General features: G+C 41.6%; 1 protein-coding gene across 1 annotated transcript in view; it reads left to right on the forward strand.

Moving 5' to 3' along the window:
* The window catches only part of slc8a1b (solute carrier family 8 member 1b), a 152,882-nt gene that overhangs the window by 29,786 nt on the left and 104,513 nt on the right, over positions 1-18,583 (forward strand). The window lies entirely within an intron of this gene.

Here is an 18,583-nt window from a genome sequence, read left to right on the forward strand (position 1 = left end):
ACAGTTTCAACAATAAGACAAGGAACTTTACTTGCCCTAATGAATAATTAAGTAAAGCCTTATATACAGTACATACAGGAAACTAGTCATTTCCATTTTAATCACCTAAGTGGACAATTTCTCATTATTTTGCATGTTGATTTTTCTGTCCGTCCATTTTTAGAGTGTTGCTGCTGATTGTGTTGAATAATGAACAGGACATGCTCATTTCCTATTTCCTGGAACATCAAACCTCTCAGATTTCAAGCTACAGGCATTTGGAAAAACATCTGCCTATTTGAAGATAAGACACATCATATACAGTATGGACCCATTATTAATAAAGCTAAGAGTTTCAACACTAAGACATGGAGCTTTACTCATCCTAATGAATAATTCACTTGAGCCTTATATATTTGAACTAGTCATTTACATCTATATTACATAACTAGAACAGTTCACAGTATTTTGCTTAACCTGATCATCTGTATGTTGTGGTGTGTATGCTTTAATTATTCCTTTTGAAAGTATTGAAACAGTGAAAAAAGTGATTTAGTGGAGCTGTGAAGTTGATATAAAGCAGTGTGTGTTTCAATGCGAAGCTGGATATTCTGATTCACTGCTGGATGAGGTATTTTCTATGCAAATCTCTTGAAACCCACATGGATGGGGTTTCAGTTATAAGTCCACTTGTGATCCAGTGTCAGTGCACTTTTTTTTAACATGACACTGACTGTGATACAAACAGTGGATGCAGTAAGGGGAAGGTGTTTAAAGATGTAGATGAAATCTGCTGCGAGTCAGGTGTAGGAGGATGTCTGATGTGAGCTGAGAGCTGTGATAACCAAGTGGAGGTTCAACTGATTGGTGGTGCTCAGTGACTCGAATCACTATATGTGATGCAAGAGAGTGAGTCTCGCCTGCAGCCTTACTGGGACATGTATGTGCTAGCAGTTGGGATAGTGAGACACACACACACACACACACACACACACACACACACACACACACACACACACACACACACACACACACACACACACACACACACACACACACACACACACACACACACACACACACACACACACACACACACACACACTAGGGCTGCTCGATTATGGCCAAAAAATCATAATCTCGATTATTTGGGTATCACGATTATTAAAAACGATTATCCATTTACTTTGAAAACATCCATTTATTGAAAAAAATGTGAACAGTATGTTTTTAACAGTTGATTACCCTGGACTGTAAGTATAATTCAACTGAAAAACCAATACAAAAATAATAATAATAATAATAATAATAATCGTTTTATTTCGATTATGTTGTTTTCATAATCGTTGCAAGCCAAAATCGTAATTGCGTTTAAAATACGATTAATTGAGCAGCCCTAACACACACACACACACACACACACACACACACACACACACACACACACACACACACACACACACACACACACACACACACACACACACACACACACACACACACACACACACACACACACACACACACACACACACACACACACACACACACACACACACACACACACACACACACACACACACACACACACACACACACATATAATCTCTTCTCTTCTGATAGCTGCTTCTCTTGCTGCACGAAGAGAGGACCTAACACACAAGGGGCATGCACCCTGGTTAATATGTGCAATTCTGAAAAGTGAACACACACACTCACTCACCCAAAACCACACACACTGTCTCCATCTCTCTCCTGCTCTCCCTCACTCTCTCCCTCTCATTGCCGCAGCTGCAGTGTAAGCTAATCTGTACGAGCTCCAGTGTGCAGGATCCCTGGCTTACAGAGATCTGATACCGATTCATCTGCCTCCCTCTTTTTTTCATCCCTTTCTCTTTCTCTGCCTCTCTGTAGTGTTCAATGCTGCACATATATTACATCTGCATGCTCTCTCGAATGAAACAGGCTGATCAGGAGACTCCAGCTCTCATCTTTGATTGATTTCACCTATTAAATCCACTTTGGTCATGAGCGGGGATTTAGATGAAGCAGAGGAGGCTGTTGGGAGATTCTTAAAGCTGCAAGTCACCACAATGTGCGTTATCTTTACAGTTCTATACTGTGTGTTGCCTTTTTGAGATTTAAAACCAAATGGCGCACAATGACCAGCTATCTAAAGATGTGGCAGAGCATATGTGTACATCATGTATTGTACTTTTTAAAAAGCGATATTCCTGAATGGTGGAAAAGCCTTGTCATGCTCCGGGATACATTTTCTGTGTAACCTATTCTGACTAGATGTTTGCCAGGAACAATGTCTGCATGTAGTGCTTCGTCACCGGCTTGGACACTCTGTAGAAATACACAGATTGGTCAGACCCTTCCAACATTTTAGCAGTCACATATTGGCCTATTAGGCTGTATGTCGATTTCCCATTGTTAAATTAAAACAATTTTAACTTTTGATTCAATATAATGAAATCACAAAAGCTTTGTGTGCACATGCTCTTTAAACCTGCACGTTTTGTTTCTCTTGTTCAAATGTTTCCAAATTACCAGAAGCCAAGCGTGACTCAGATTCCGCTCTCTCTCTCCCTCTCCCTCTCCCTATCTCTCTCTCTCTCTCTCTCTCTCTCTCTCTCTCTCTCTCTCTCTCTGCACAAAACAACCCAATCTGGCTGCAGGCGCCCACCTACATGCTACCTATGTCTTCATCCAAAATAAAATAAAAACCGAAAATGTCACAAACTGGAGAAAGGGCTTTTGGTCATACTGCAAAGTGCCTTCTAATAAATTGCTCTCATGAAAGATCATAAGTATTAATTGGGTGATAACAGGTGAGTGATGGAGCATGTGTGTGTTTGGGGTTAAAGCTGCCAAATAAATCATTGGAGTTGTGTCAAATGTCTGGGGATCAAAAGATCAATGTGATTATCCCACCTCTGGACGACTGCTCACATCGACTCTTGAAGCTGAAAGGAAACATGTTAATGACTCAGTAAAAATGTGCAGATAAAGATTCATAGGTTGTATTGGCATATCCACTTATGCAGGTGTTCTATCTCACATATCCAATGTATGAAGAGATTAGAATAGAAAAGAAACCTTGATTTCAGTGCTTGATGTGTTTCTCACATCCTTTGATGTAGGGTCCGGCCATTTACAAAAAAGAAAATAGTTATGCAGATACCTACGGGTAGCAGCCTATTAGCTTAGCATAACAACTGGAAACTATAATAGTCTGGGGATTACCAAAACTGCTCAAAGCTCACCTATTCATATGTTACATCTTGTTTGTTCAGTATCACAATGAGGAATTCAAGGCCAGTAGTGTCTGTGTCTAACAAAAAAGACATGCTTGTAGTATGTATCTATCTTTTAATGTCACATTTACAAATTCACAAACTGTTGAACTAATTCCTTCAGCTAATGCTCCTCCTCACAAGAATACATAACACATAGTTACACATGAAAACGATGATAGCCACTGGCCACAGCATCGCGTGTCACATCTATGTGTTGTGATCTGGGCCTGACAGCTTTTCCCTGACATTGCTGTTACCCCCAAGCTGGTCTTCCAACTGCAAAGTGCACAAAACCCTGTGCACACATTTTGTGTACGTTTGAGTGTGTTTGTGTATATGAAAGAGAGGCTATAGCTATGTTTAGCTTTCTGCCTCTAACTATCTTCCACATTGACTGGACGTAAACATCTCCTCATATACTCATGGTGCTTCTTGCAGAGAGAGTGAAAGTAGGTTGCAGTCAAATTAAATGAACACTACACGACCAGTTTAAACACTAATCTGACATGCAGTGCATTTGAGACTCAGCATTATTGTTAATGTATGGTCTATAAACAATAACATGTATGTAAGGGTGTGTGTGTGTGTGTGTGTGTGTGTGTGTGTGTGTGTGTGTGTGTGTGTGTGTGTGTGTGTGTGTGTGTGTGTGTGTGTGTGTGTGTGTGTGTGTGTTTATATACAGTGTTTTGCTATATTTGAAGGTAATCAAAGTGTATATCTTTAATGCATGTGTGCGTGTACTAATGGTATAGATACATATATACATATATATATAGAATACAATAGATCAATTATACATCATTCTTACTGTCAGTTCTGGTCCTCTGGGATCCGACCTCGACGAGTTCTCCCACGATCCCGGAAATAGGAGTATAATCGGGAATATCAGCTGGGAATTATCTTAATAGTAGAGATTCAGTGCAGGGATTTACTTCTATGTCCTCATACATCACAGAGCTGTCATAACTTACCGTTGTAGGGCGTTGAACCCCGGTTTATTATTTGTCCTGTGTGTAATGGATGTGTTTCTCTACATATGAAGTTATAGCCCTGCAGAGAGTGTTGAGCGTTGAGGTAGATCAGATTGATTGTGAATGAGGAGGCAGCCCAGTGGCACACCCTGATCCATCTTAATAAGATACTCGGTTTTTTAATTAGAAGTTATTTTAAAAACAAACGTCATGATCCGCCAGTGGGGAGAGATCATACAGTAATCCCTTGTTTCCACAGCTTGCTTCATGTCATGATTTTATAAATGTGCATATTGAAAAAAACAAGCTTAGTGAGAGACTTCGTATCTAGAGGCTAAGTAAAAATCTATCTCAAGAGATTGTGTGCTTCTCCCTTAACTTCAAAGAACATTTCATGCATCAGAAACCCTACATAAACCTATGTGACAGACTACAGCCAGCAACTGCTCTCAAGTCTATAACTATACTTTATGCTATAGTCTGAAGCACAGAAACAATGAAATCTAACTCTCTAGATACTAAAATCCATACACTATACCTTTTATGAGATATGACCAGATGCTGTTTGCAAGTGTCCATTCCCCAAGGCTGAAAATGTTTCTTGACCATTGAATCACTTCAGAGCTTTTTCCCTCTTATTTTCTCCCTATGAGGTTTTTATTTTAGAGTCAAACTGTTACATGACATTGACATATTCCCTGTTGTTTCCTCCCCCTCTGCTTCCTGCACGAGAGGAACGTGGGGGTGTCAGTAAGTTTGTTAAGGCTAATTGGAGGTCTTTAATGAGATGACTGGAGACGGATGCCGACCAGAAGCTTGAAGGGGGCTGCTCACCTGATTAAGATAAAGTAGGTTATTGTTCTTTAAGGTTACAGGGAGGTTATGGTAATAGATGGACAGATCATCGAGAAGAGAAATGGATTAGGAGATGCTGAAGTTTCGTTCCACAATTTAAAACTCATCTTTTATATACAAAACAAACGACGGAGACTCTTTCCTTTCTATTCGTCGGGGCAGAAAACCCACAAAATTACAATTAGATCATAACCAAAACTCTCCATGGAAATGCAGGCTAATGAAATTCTTTTAGCGTTAGCAGCTAGTAAGGGCAGAAACTTCCACCACACCGATTATGTAATGAGGGAAACTCTGGGATAAGTAACTGCCTTTGCCTCCAAGTTGAAAATGAAACATGAATTAGGAAAGTTTGATAACTTCTTTTCATTCCAGCAGAGAAATTAAAAGGCCAACATCAGTAAGTTAATATGTAATCATAATATTTAAAATGTATCAGTTATTAATCAGCCAAAAAGAGTGGTTCCAGCCAAATGAAAGAGAGAGGAGAAATAAATCCACGCTGCCATCTATCAGCAATGGCAGGTTGTCTATATGTTGAAGGACTGAGCTATCCCACAATGCCCTCGTGGCCATGCTGCCTATCTCCGTGGTGACAGGCATCTCCCTGGTGAGCCATGATTGGATGAACGGACTGTCAGGGAGGAATGGCCCCTTGAGTGTGTGGGTGTTGTGTATGTGTGTGTGAAGATCTATTACCTCACACACTGACAGTGAGGAACGCCCTCATGCCTGCTTCATACCCCATGTGGTCACTCACACTGACAGACATGCATGTTTTTGTACCATGCATGTGAGGACCTTCTCGTGACTTGCATTCATTTCTTGCCTAAGGAGAAACAGATACTAATGTAAAAGCAATCTGTGGAGCTGTGGTAAGGGCCACTTGATATATGTAAGTGCAATAGGTTTATATTGTTAAGATAAAGTATATATTATTATAAAGCTCAAATAACTAAGCAGATTTGTGGGAATTGAATATTTTAACCTAAACAAACTAAACTTGGTGGATATGTTTACCCTGACTTTGAGATTTTCATGAACATTCAATTGTATTGCAATGAATGCAATAAGTTTGAACGGCTGTATTTATAAAGTCCTCAAGTGACGATAAAGATATACAATGATCTTGCTGTAGGTTGTAGTTAAGTATATTTTTCTGTACGATTATTACTTTTAGAAACTCATAACTGAGCACTATTAGTTTAACAGAGTGAGGCCAGTGGATGTAGGCTATCACCTGATCCTGTTTCCAATGTAGCACACGGACTCCCAAGACGCTATGTAGGACAAGATAGCAAGAGAGAGAGAAAGGCCTCTGGCTCTCCTTCCTTCTGGTTTCACCCTCATTTTAACTCTCAGACATACTTTAAGACTTTACCACTATCCACTCTTTCCATGTTATCTCTTTAAACTTTCTGTCACTGTTTCTAGCCCATCATTGCTTTCACTCTGCACCACTTATATCAAGGAAGTATGGCAGTTTCAAATTGATCTGATTCCATTAAATCTTTAGGAGTGTCCCCATTTGACACATGGAGACATCATTCATGAATACTACTGCTATAGGTTGCTTTTACATTTAAGCTTACACAATGTTGGTTTTCCATGCTAACACTTTTAACCACTATGAATGTAATGGAGCAATATTTAGTGTGGGTCCCCGACCCGTACTGTTTATGGCATGTTTAATACGCAATGCTAATAAATAAACTTAGCAATGCACGAACAAAGGCAGTGAAGAAGATGACTTCCAGCAAACAAACGCAATTAATGCTTAAAGTGGACCTATCATGCAAAATGCACTTCTGTACGTCTGTTATACATGAATATGTGTCGCCGGTGTTCCAGAGAACTCACCAAGTGTCAGAAAATACAACCCTCTCTCTTTTCCTCCGTACCCAAATCTTTTAAAAACGGGCCGACAACGAGCGGATACAGATTCCATCCGAGCTGACGTCAGCCCAGAATAGTGTTGTTCACCAGAAACGTGTCCGTTCACACGAGACCGCTCGAAAGCGCTGAAGACGCTGTAGTACTTATGCCAGGCCTGTAAGTGGCGCTGTAGTCCTGCCACAAAAGCAGTGAAGAAGACTTCCTGCACATGGCTGCCCTGGTTGCCCTTCTGTTTATTCTCCGCTAGATTTTTTTCCGCAGGTCAACATGTCCGTTAAAGTTTAAATCTTCCGAACAAAATTAGAAAAGTGCCGGTCAAAGGTCTTCTTTATTATTTATTGAGCTTGAAAACAAATGAATAACGACTCTATATAATCATATAAGAATAAAACACGGAGGACGGAGCCTCTCTTTTCCTCCCCCTCTTCTGACAGCCCAGCAGCTGATCTCAAAGCATGCTCCCCTCTCCTGCAGGGGGGGCGTGGTCAGCTGGAGCTAATTTGCATTCAAGTTACGTCACAGAATCAGCCCTTGCAAAAACAGGGCTGGAATAGAGCAAATAGAGCGAAATGAGGCATGGCTAAAATGCAGGATCCGTTTGGTATTTTGAAAAAAAAACTTCACAGACATGTTTTATATAGGTATGGCCTATACAATATATTATTCAAATATAGCATGATTGGTCCACTTTAAGGAAATGCATTAGACCTGAAAGATGAACACAGTTTTGCTGAGAAACCTTAAATAACCACAAAATTAAACCTTAAATACCTTATTCAGGAAGAGGATCATCTGCAGCAAATGTCTTGGTATATTTTAGTATCTCAACAGAGCAAACATTTCCAGTTTTATTTTTGCAACTGTTTCAGATGAGCAAATGAGATTTATTCTGTTTCATACCCCTGTTACAGCTACAATTTGTCATTCTGTGACTCCATAGAGACGATGCTAGCAGCCCACTACTGTGTCCCATTTTAGACGCCACATGCTTCAAAGGACACAGCCTGTGTAGTCATTGGAGGATTGAGTCTGCATCTCTTCCTTCAATAAACAATGGAGTCACCATAGCCTCATATCTAAATCTGAAAGCGTCTTGCGTGCATTAGATGTTCAATTTGGCGAAATGACTGAGACTGAAACACAGCGTAGTATATCTATCAGTAGCATCATGGGGTATTACCTGTTTATGGCAAAAATTAGTTAATTCTCAATATTCAACACTGCGCTAATATTTCATCCTCAGACATGTTACTGTCCAATATGGATCGATGTTGGCTGTTTAATAGGAGTCTGACGTGTGGAGGTTTTTGTGCTCTGACTGTGAATATTTATTTAATTTGATTCAATGCAAAGCCTGCCGCATTCTGAGTGGTGCCAACCATTCAGAATGCAAGTGGGAGTAAATGACAATCAATAAAAAACACTGCATCAACAATATAACAATCAACAACTTATGTGGTATAACAATAAGTGAATGAAGAGGAGGCAGAACATGTGGTTGACAGTGATGTAGAAATGTAGACTAACCTTAATGCTAAAAGAGTGTTTATTGACCAATATGCAATGAAAATGTATTAAAGTGTGTATTCCTCTAACTGGGTGGAAGAAAATGCTTTCTTAAAAATACAAATTAGTTTATTTCTCTGCAAGTGGGCGGTTTTATTGTCATATTGTGACTACTTATGATATTTGACCAAGTGGCCAATATACTGCAAACCGTTTTAAAAGCATAGCTCGATCTCTGTCTCTCTGTGTATAATTTATTAGATACTATATAGGCCCCCAAGCTGAACAGACGACAGGTAATTTAGGGCTGTAAATCGTTCCCACACACACACACACACACACACACACACACACACACACACACACACACACACACACACACACACACACACACACACACACACACACACACACACACACACACACACACACACACACACACACACACACACACACACACACACACACACACACACACACACACACACACACACACACACACACACACACACACACACACACACACATCTGTGTAAACAGCAGGGCATGGCTCGTGTCTGACCCTGTTAGTTCTCTGTTTGATATACAACAGACAGAAGGGCAACTGTAGGTGTGTGTATGTGTTATGTGTGTGGTCGAGAGAGTGTGTGTGTGTTTAACATCCCCTTCTGTTGTGAAATCTGATCTGATATTTGAAAGTGTCCCTCATATCTGGTTTTTAAATATTTTGTAATCGTTCCCACACGAAACTGTATTGATACAGTAAAGACAAGGCCAGAGTTAGTGTGTGTCACGTTGTGTCACTTCCAAACCATTAAATAAATCCTCCATTACACATTCATCCTGCTTCCGCTGCTTCCAGTATACTGTCAAACCAAACTTTGTATGACCGGCCCACACACACACACACACACACACACACACACACACACACACACACACACACACACACACACACACACACACACACACACACACACACACACACACACACACACACACACACACACACACACACACACACACACACACACACACACACACACACACACACACACACACACACACACACACACACGCACACACACACCGCGCTGCCAGCCTCCTCTGCTCGTCTGTTCTCCAAGGATCTCAGGCTGCAGTACTTCACATTTAGTCAAATATTGATAGAAAAACTCTCTCTCATCATCAGTCCCTGTTGTCGTAGATGAATGTGTTCATTAGCCTGGCAGGGGGAAGAAAACACTTCTGAGTGGTTTTTTTATGAATGTGGGTTTTTCGGCGAACGAAACGAGCACACGGAAAACCACAGTGCAGCAAATTCAACTATAAATATGATTTGTCTGATTTAGTTTTAAACAGAGACACTTTCCCAAATATGAATACATGTTTGCTGCATATCTCTCTATTAGCAGCTTGAGCAATTGTCCGCTGGAGAGGGACTTGAAAACCAAAGGAATTCCACTTCACTGACTCGATATGCAGCTGATTCACCGCAGCCCTGCATATGAACCAGGTCCAGACCAGACAGAAAGAGAACATATTCAATTTGCGCTGTACTTCCATTCATTCTGTGCTTAAAACATCAGAAGGAAAAACACTTAAAGCTTCAGTGTTGCAGGGCGAACATGGCTTTTGTTCTTTAACTATCCTCTGTGATCTACTGCAGGACAGAGGTGTCAGCTATAGTTTAACCTTAAAATAAACCCCTGAAGCCCCAAAAGAACATATTAGCATGCTCTACATTACCTCTAAAATATACAGTGGTAATGTTCTTGGCTTTAGCACTGTATACAGTTTTTGCCGTGGATGTGGGTCACCCACTCTGAGTGTGTGTGGTAAGGCTGATCAAGCTCTGCAGTATATTAATAATTGAACTGAGTGTTATCCTCACAGGCTATGCACATACTTACACACACTAACTATATACTGCACTTGTCCTCATTGTGCCATGTTTGTCTACACTTTGAGGCAGTTTTCTACACAGTTGCATGCAAACGTACTGTAAACAAACTCGCTCTTTAGAAGTGCCGAAATTAGTTAGAGGAGGAGGCGAACAAGCACAGAGGAGGGAGAGAAAAGGAGGGTGAGATAGAAAGAGAGGTGGGGGGAGCAAATGAAAGAGAAGTGGAAAGAAAGAACCAGCAGAAAAATCCTGTTTCCATTGCTTCACACCGAGAGAGGGACAGTGGAAGCCATAAGATGGATGGCAAAGTGACAAACGTCTGGCCGTAAACTGAAGCCAAGAGGAGACGGGAGGGAAGGGAGGAAGAGTGAGGAAGAGGGAGAGAGGGGAGGAAAAGAGAGATGGCAGAATATGTAATTAAAGCTGTGATTACTAAGGGTCTGAAATCATTGCTCTCAGTGAGCTGTGTTGGACTTGGCTTCCAGTGCATCTCTGGAAACTCCAAATGACATCACTCGTTAACTGTGTGTGTGTGTGTGTGTGTGTGTGTGTGTGTGTGTGTGTGTGTGTGTGTGTGTGTGTGTGTGTGTGTGTGTGTGTGTGTGTGTGTGTGTGTGTGTGTGTGTGTGTGTGTGTGTGTGTGTGTGTGTGTGTGTGTGTGTGTGTGTGTGTGTGTGGTCTAGCATTACTATACTTGTGGGGACCTAAATCTGTTTACATAGTCACGTGTAGGGACTCGCCTCCCTTATGGGGACAACATGGAGGTCCCTATGAGAGGAATCATTCATTGTAGGGTGAAGACTTGGTTAGGGTAAGGGTTAGGCATGTGTTGGTTATGGTTAAGGTTAGGATAAGTCTCCAGGAAATGCATGTAAGTCAATGTAATGTCCCCTGAAGTGATGTATACATGGTATGTGTGTGTGTGTGTGTGTGTGTGTGTGTGTGTGTGTGTGTGTGTGTGTGTGTGTGTGTGTGTGTGTGTGTGTGTGTGTGTGTGTGTGTGTGTGTGTGTGTGTGTGTGTGTGTGTGTGTGTGTGTGTCATGCAGTGTTTGCTTGTGTTTGTTTAGCTGCAGGTGTGTCCTACATGCGTATTGTGTGTTCAAGTGTCTAGCTTTGTGTGCATGTGTGTGTGTTATTTACAGTTAAGGTTTCATAGTGGGTCAACAGAAACCCCTTGACTCTCTGGGAGATATGGAGAGAAAACCTGAGGTTAAAAAGGGGTCAATTAGGACTGCTGATGTGAGGCACTTACAGTTGACTGCACTGACCCCAGAACAGAAGTAAGACAATTCCCTGTGGGTCAAATTTGAGGCTATTTTATAAAATAAAAAAGGCACATTTCTCTCATGTGTTTACCTTATCATGCTTTTGTTGCATTTCTAGTAAAGCATCAATGTTGAACAGAAATGTCCCCCTTTTGCTTCTACTCCTTTCATGGCATTCTCCCTTAGCTTCATCCTTTATCTCTCTCCTCCTCCTCCACGTCTTTCCTCCCTCCATCCTCTCATTTATCCATGCATTCAATCACCCTCTCTTTGTGTTTTTGTTGCAGCTGTCGTAGATTTATGTCTCCCTAAACAGAAAAAGAGGGGCTACACCTTTTACTCTTTTCACTGACAAAAGGCACTCGTAAAACACATGCTAACAGCCACACACACACACACACACACACACACACACACACACACACACACACACACACACACACACACACACACACACACACACACACACACACACACACACACACACACACACACACACACACACACACACACACACATACACACACACACACACACACACACACACACACACACACACACACACACACACACACACACACACACACACACACACACCACTAGCTCATGCAGGTATTCAATTAGACCTATGCTTATTGCTTTAGCGTGCCACAGAAAGAAGGCCTTAGTGCTGTGCTGTTCATTTCCACTGGCTTTAAAAGTGTGTGTGTGTGTGTGTGTGTGTGTGTGTGTGTGTGTGTGTGTGTGTGTGTGTGTGTGTGTGTGTGTGTGTGTGTGTGTGTGTGTGTGTGTGTGTGTGTGTGTGTGTGTGTGTGTGTGTGTGTGTGTGTGTGTGTGTGTGTGTGTGTGTGTGTAGGGGGATGTGCTTTTTAGTATTAGCATGTTAGTTCTTTCAAGACCAAACCAACTGACATGAAAAGTAAAAATGAAATATGGGTAAAATAACACAGAATAATCATAATAGGAAAAGAAGAGAAAGGCAAGAAAAAATAGGTTATTTTGGATTAAAAGGCCTTATTATGCTCATTTTCAAGTTTGACTTTAATGTTCACCTCTTTCCACCCTCTGTCCGAAACCAGAGCCCAGTCTGCTCTGATTGGGTGCTTTCACGTACAATGTGTTGGAGTGCTAGCCAATAGAAGCGCGATTGTAACGTAGTGATGTCACTATGCTAAGGTAGGAAACAGATGACTACAATTAAGATGTTTCAGGCACTTTGGATTTTTAGACATTTCAGACCATAAAGAAAATACCACACTACAGGAAAGGGAAATCCCCAAAAAGTCTAATAGGGCCTCTTCTAAGTGGGGTACATGAAGGGGGATTAAAGAATACGTTCATGTTCACAGTGTACAGTTTGCTTCTACTAGAGTGCCTATGAGCAAAGTCCAGCCTTATATTATGTTAGCCCCCTATAGACCCCCATGCCTTTCTCCTTCTCTATTTCCATCCCAATTTATTTCCCCCTCTTGAGAATGTCTCAAAGGAATGTTCCCATTCCCAAGCATTCAAAAAAAGACAAAGTCGGTGGGGTCAGTGTGTGTGTGTGTGTGTGTGTGTGTGTGTGTGTGTGTGTGTGTGTGTGTGTGTGTGTGTGTGTGTGTGTGTGTGTGTGTGTGTGTGTGTGTGTGTGTGTGTGTGTGTGTGTGTGTGTGTGTGTGTGTGTGTGTGTGTGCCTGCGCCTGCCTGCCTGGGTGCATATTTCTATGTATGTCAAATTGGAGAGCAAGAGTGAAAAAGAGGTTGTGCGTGTGTGTGTGTGTGTGTGTGTGTGTGTGTGTGTGTGTGTGTGTGTGTGCTGTTATTGATCAGGTCTCTCCTCCATCATTGGTTATCGGGGAAGGCAGCAGGCCCTGCACACTACTGCACATTAATCAACGTCTACACACACACACACACACACACACACACCCACACACACGGCTCTCCCTCTATCCTCTTTTTCCATCCCCTAATAGCAGATAATGTATTTAAATGAAACCCAAATGGAAGCGGACTTTGTGAATACACATGATTAGATGCATTCAGATTAAATATCGAGCCATACAGGTTGTTTTAAACCATCCCATCCTCATCCATCATCCTTATGGTCCGGAAAAGAAATCCCATCCTCATTTCCATGGGAGAAAGGATGTCAAATATGATGAAAGTCACAGGACTGAACTAAAAGTGTTGCTTGAGTTTCTTCCTCTCAGGAGCTTTAAGATAAACATGTAATGAATTTGTGCTGCACTTAAACTTAATCATACCCAATCTTATTTGCTCACAGCATCTGTTCTTTACCTTACCAGCATTTCTATGGAAGACATACATGCTGCTTTTCTCTAGGCAATCCCATAAAGTCACTCTGTAGGACCAGAAACATTTCAGTATTCCTATATCCTCCCTTCTGTGTGACAGGAGGTCATTTCAGCTATCTGTCGTTCCAGTATTCTGTGAGATGTGTCCCTGAGGCGTGTTCCTGCTCGTTCCTGGTGTCAGTCAGACTCCTCGTTCTCCTCTTCAAACCTCCTGGATGTATGAAGTGGATCTTAAGTGGAAATCAATGAAGGCTGCAGCTCTCCCCTGCACTCATCTCCGCTGACTGTCAGACGGAGAGGCTCAACACGCACAGTGGGCTGTTGTCCACTCAGCAGAGGACTAAACAGTACCCAGCACAGTGGACACAGACCAAATGGATCTTTAGAGTTAAAATAACCACAGTGCTTCTGGTAATTGACTACAAAAGTAACGTGACTTCTGTTTCTACACGGGACAAGGAACAGCGGCATAGTGGGTAAAAGTCTGGTGTTTTCGGCCACCTTTCTTCTCTTTAAATCCTCCTACAGACTAACTTTGTACTTCCGGTTTCCAGATTTCGTGGATTAAATACTAATTAATTGAGTGGGCTATCTAGGAATTACTGTGCATTACAACTGCAGCTATGAACAGAGTATGAGAACAGCTTGAGACAGTAGCCTCTATGGAGACAGGCTTTAAAGTGTCTATGCAGCTATGATATAGACTCTGTTAACACAGCAAAAGGTTATTGTATTCATTAGTCTCTGTAGAGAGTGTATGAGGCTCTGTTCACTTTACATACTGTGCCTTTTAAATGAGTTCAGGTCCCAAGACATCTGGCCACACAACTCTGCTCTGACTAAAGAGTAAATGGACTATGAGTTTCATTATAATGCAGAGGTACAGTAGAAGGTCCTGCCTAGTCTCTCAGGTGGATTACATATTGAAATACACTCTGGCTACTATTAAATACAATGGAGTTCAAAGGGGAAGATTAAATACACGTACTGTAGCTCTGTGTCTCTGCCTCTCGCTACGTGTCTCTAGGGTCATTTAAACCCATATCACTTAAGTTACATTTACTCATAAAGTGTGAACAAATCAGTCTCTGGCTTTGAACTTTTTGCTAAGGGTCATAACACTCTACTGAACCCCCAAGTGACTCAAATTAAATGAAGTCTTTTACTGCTTCAAAGCTGCCGTCGTAAAATGTCAACAGTCTGGTTGTTTATCTCCCTTCTAATTGGCTCTGCATGTGACATAGAGTTGTGTACTCTTTTAACGTGCCTCAGCCAATCAGAGGTCATGAGCAGTTATCCGGTTTGTATTTATTATTCTACCAGCGGTCCTCAGTGTTTTAGAAGTGTCCTGTATCTGAGGCTGAATGTCAAGAAGCTTTCCTAATGAACTTTACGCCAGTGCTCTGCTGGGAAGCAGCGTGGTACGACATCTGTCATAACACAATCAGTCACACACACATCCATACGCACACAGGGAGACAGAGAGAGCGGGGCAACAGGTGTGCTTTCTATCACAAATATTCCCTCACCACCTCTCTCTTAAATTCCCATCTTCTCTCCCTTCTTATTTTTAAATGTCTATTTAACCATGAAATGAATGTGTTGTTGTCTAACTCTATTGGAAACAATGCCATGTAACGACACACTGCTAACACTTTTACTTAACTGCGTCACAAAAGCATGTGTCTTCTTAGTAAAGTAGAACATCCACTGATCAATCGTGGGTTTCTCCTTTTGATCATAACCGAAGTTGTTTCCCTGGGCAACTCTTAAGATCATTGACTACAGTGCCAATGTGCCTTCTGTGGTATGTCTACAGTAGGTCACACATTTTCTCAGAGAGTGAGCGATCTTCCCGTTCATTATTCCTGCTAATATTCCCAGCAGTATTCTGGTTAAATCGGGGTCAGTGATCTGTTCCCTGATACTGGCCTGCTTTCGTTCCCCACTTCCACTGTCCTGGTTCAACCACTTATTATTAGCATCTACCTAAGGCAATGTCTGAGTCTGTGTGTGTGTGTGAGTGTGCGTTGGTGTGTGTCTGGGTCTGTAAGGCGGCTGAAATTTGAATTATTCATTATTCATTTTGAAAGTTAGATGTTTTTTATCTTTAAAACAATGCTTACGATAACACGTTCTGATGCCTGAGGCCTGTAAAACCAGCTTAGTATCAATGCTAACATTCCTCTGAGACATCAATGGTTAGTGTTAGCCACAAGCTAACCACCTAATAACAGACTGAAGCACCATGTTATCACTTTGAAATGAAATTTGTTCCACACCAGCTGGTAGGAATTCCTCAGGGAAAGAGTTTGTATGCATTTGGTTCACAGTGTGCATATGTGTGTTTGTGTGTGGTGTGTGTATGCCTGATGCACTAGGTGTATCATTAAAGGAGGCAAGGATCATATTCAGTTTCCTGCAGGCTTTAGCACAGTCAGTACCACAGTAGGGGTACAGTTACACACACAGACACAAACACACCCTTGAGCCTCCTTAGTGTATTATGGATTTGACCTCTAATATGCTAATGCTCAGGGCGCAGTGGGTGTTTACAACATGCACAAACACACACTTTTCTGTGCACAACTGCAGAGTCATGCAAAACTAAGCACCCCACAACAAAGCTACTAATGGCAGATCCTAATGAAGAAACGTGATGGTGCTCTGCATCAAGCAGCATGGGGGTCCCTCTATCCCGTGGAAAGACAAAGAGCTGTGAAAAAGTGGGAACAAATTACATGATTTATTTAATAAACAGTGCAATGTCTGTCCTACTTAACAAGTCCCAGTGCCAGAGGTGTGGACTCGAGTCACATGACTTGGACTCGAGTCACCAATTTGATGACTTGAGATTCGACTTGACAACATCACAAAACACTTGCGACTCGACTTGGACTTGAACACCAATTACTCGGAACTTGACTTGGACTGAAGCCTTCTGACTTGAGGTGACTTGATAGCCTACTTTAATTCAGGGGTCTCCTACACGCCGATCGCGAGATGCCGCTAGAAGAGAAGACTCCCATCGGGGAGAGCAGAATCTTCAGCCGCTACTCTTGCTGAGAATCCTTGCAGGCAGGGGCGGGTCTTTATTTAGCTGGGCCACCATGCGGCCAATCATATGCGACACACTAGGATCATACCATTATTTGAAAGAAGGGTGGGGGGCACAGCAGGTGTAGTGGTACAGGCCAGCTGCACAGAGCGACGGGGAGACGGATTTAAATGCAAGCGCGTCGGAAAAAGTCAAGAAATTAGCGAAAACCGAAAAAAGAAGCAGCATCTGGCTGCTTTTCAATGATATTGGAGAAAGCAAAGCTGAGTGCAGGATTTGTAAAATGAAAATAACCTTCAGAGCAAGTTTTCTCTTTGGTAACCACTCAGGATTTATTGTCAGAGGTGGGAGAAGTTCAGATCTTGTACTTGAGTAAAAGTACCAGAGTGTAGGAATACTCGGTTACAATAAAAAGTCCTGCATTCAAAATGTTACAAGTAAAAGTACAAAAGTATTATCATCAAAATATAGGCCTACTTAAAGTACCACCTGCAGAGGGACCTAGATTCGGGTGTTCTTTTCCCCATAGAGACCGCCTCGCTGCACATATCCCTTGCATAAAGATAGATTGTGGGTCCCTTATAACATGTTGTCCACAGTGGAAATAAACATTCAGGTCACCTCAACATCAGGGATCTTATACATTAACTCCTTCTGAATCAAACCGTCACGGTAGCCTACCTTACCTTACTGATCCCTCTTAAAATATAAAAACACACGTTACTTTACCAGCAGAGAGAAATTGATTATTCAATTATTAATGTGACTAATAAAGAGCAGTTTGATTATTAAGTATAATTCTGTTGATGAATGTCATTTCATTTGGTGAAAAACACATCATGACTTGTTTATGACTCGTTTTGTCAAAGTTTAGGACTTGGACTTGACTTGAACTTGCCCATCCTGACTTGAGACTTGACTTTGACTTGAGTGCAAAGACTTGAGACTTGACTCGGACTTGCAAAACAATGACTTGGTCCCACCTCTGCCCAGTGCACAACACACAACCAAACACATTATATGCAGATAAATGCAATATTGCTTTCATAGAAATCTGGGTTCTTGTTTCTCTCATAGAAATCTCAGGTCTCAGCTGACCTGTAGAAGTGTTTTACTATGTGTGTTTAATCAAAGTGTGTCTTTGGCATCTCTGTATGTGTGTGTTTATAGTATGTGTGGCTTTCAGGTTTTTGTGTTAAAGCACTTTTATGTGTCTATGTGTGCTGCCCAATTAAACATAATAAGCCCACTAAAACCACAGACATCTACAGCGTTACAAACCAAAACCATGCAGTGTGATCCTGGGGCTAAAGTCTTGCAAGTCATTAAATGGAGTTATATGAAATTTCAATTATAAAAACAGATATTTAAACTGTAATGTGCTGTGTTTTTATTTGTTTGTTTATTAGACCAGATTTCTGCAGAGCTGGCTTCTGGTGAAATGCCTTCGACTGTTTTCTTTATAGCCCAGATAAGGATGTTGTCGAGCCAATGACTGTATGGCCCCCTGTATGTTGCGGACCACTGCAGAAAACTACATT

Source organism: Pseudochaenichthys georgianus, chromosome 15 (genome assembly GCF_902827115.2).
Source record: "Pseudochaenichthys georgianus chromosome 15, fPseGeo1.2, whole genome shotgun sequence".
In the NCBI taxonomy this organism is placed as follows: domain Eukaryota; kingdom Metazoa; phylum Chordata; class Actinopteri; order Perciformes; family Channichthyidae; genus Pseudochaenichthys; species Pseudochaenichthys georgianus.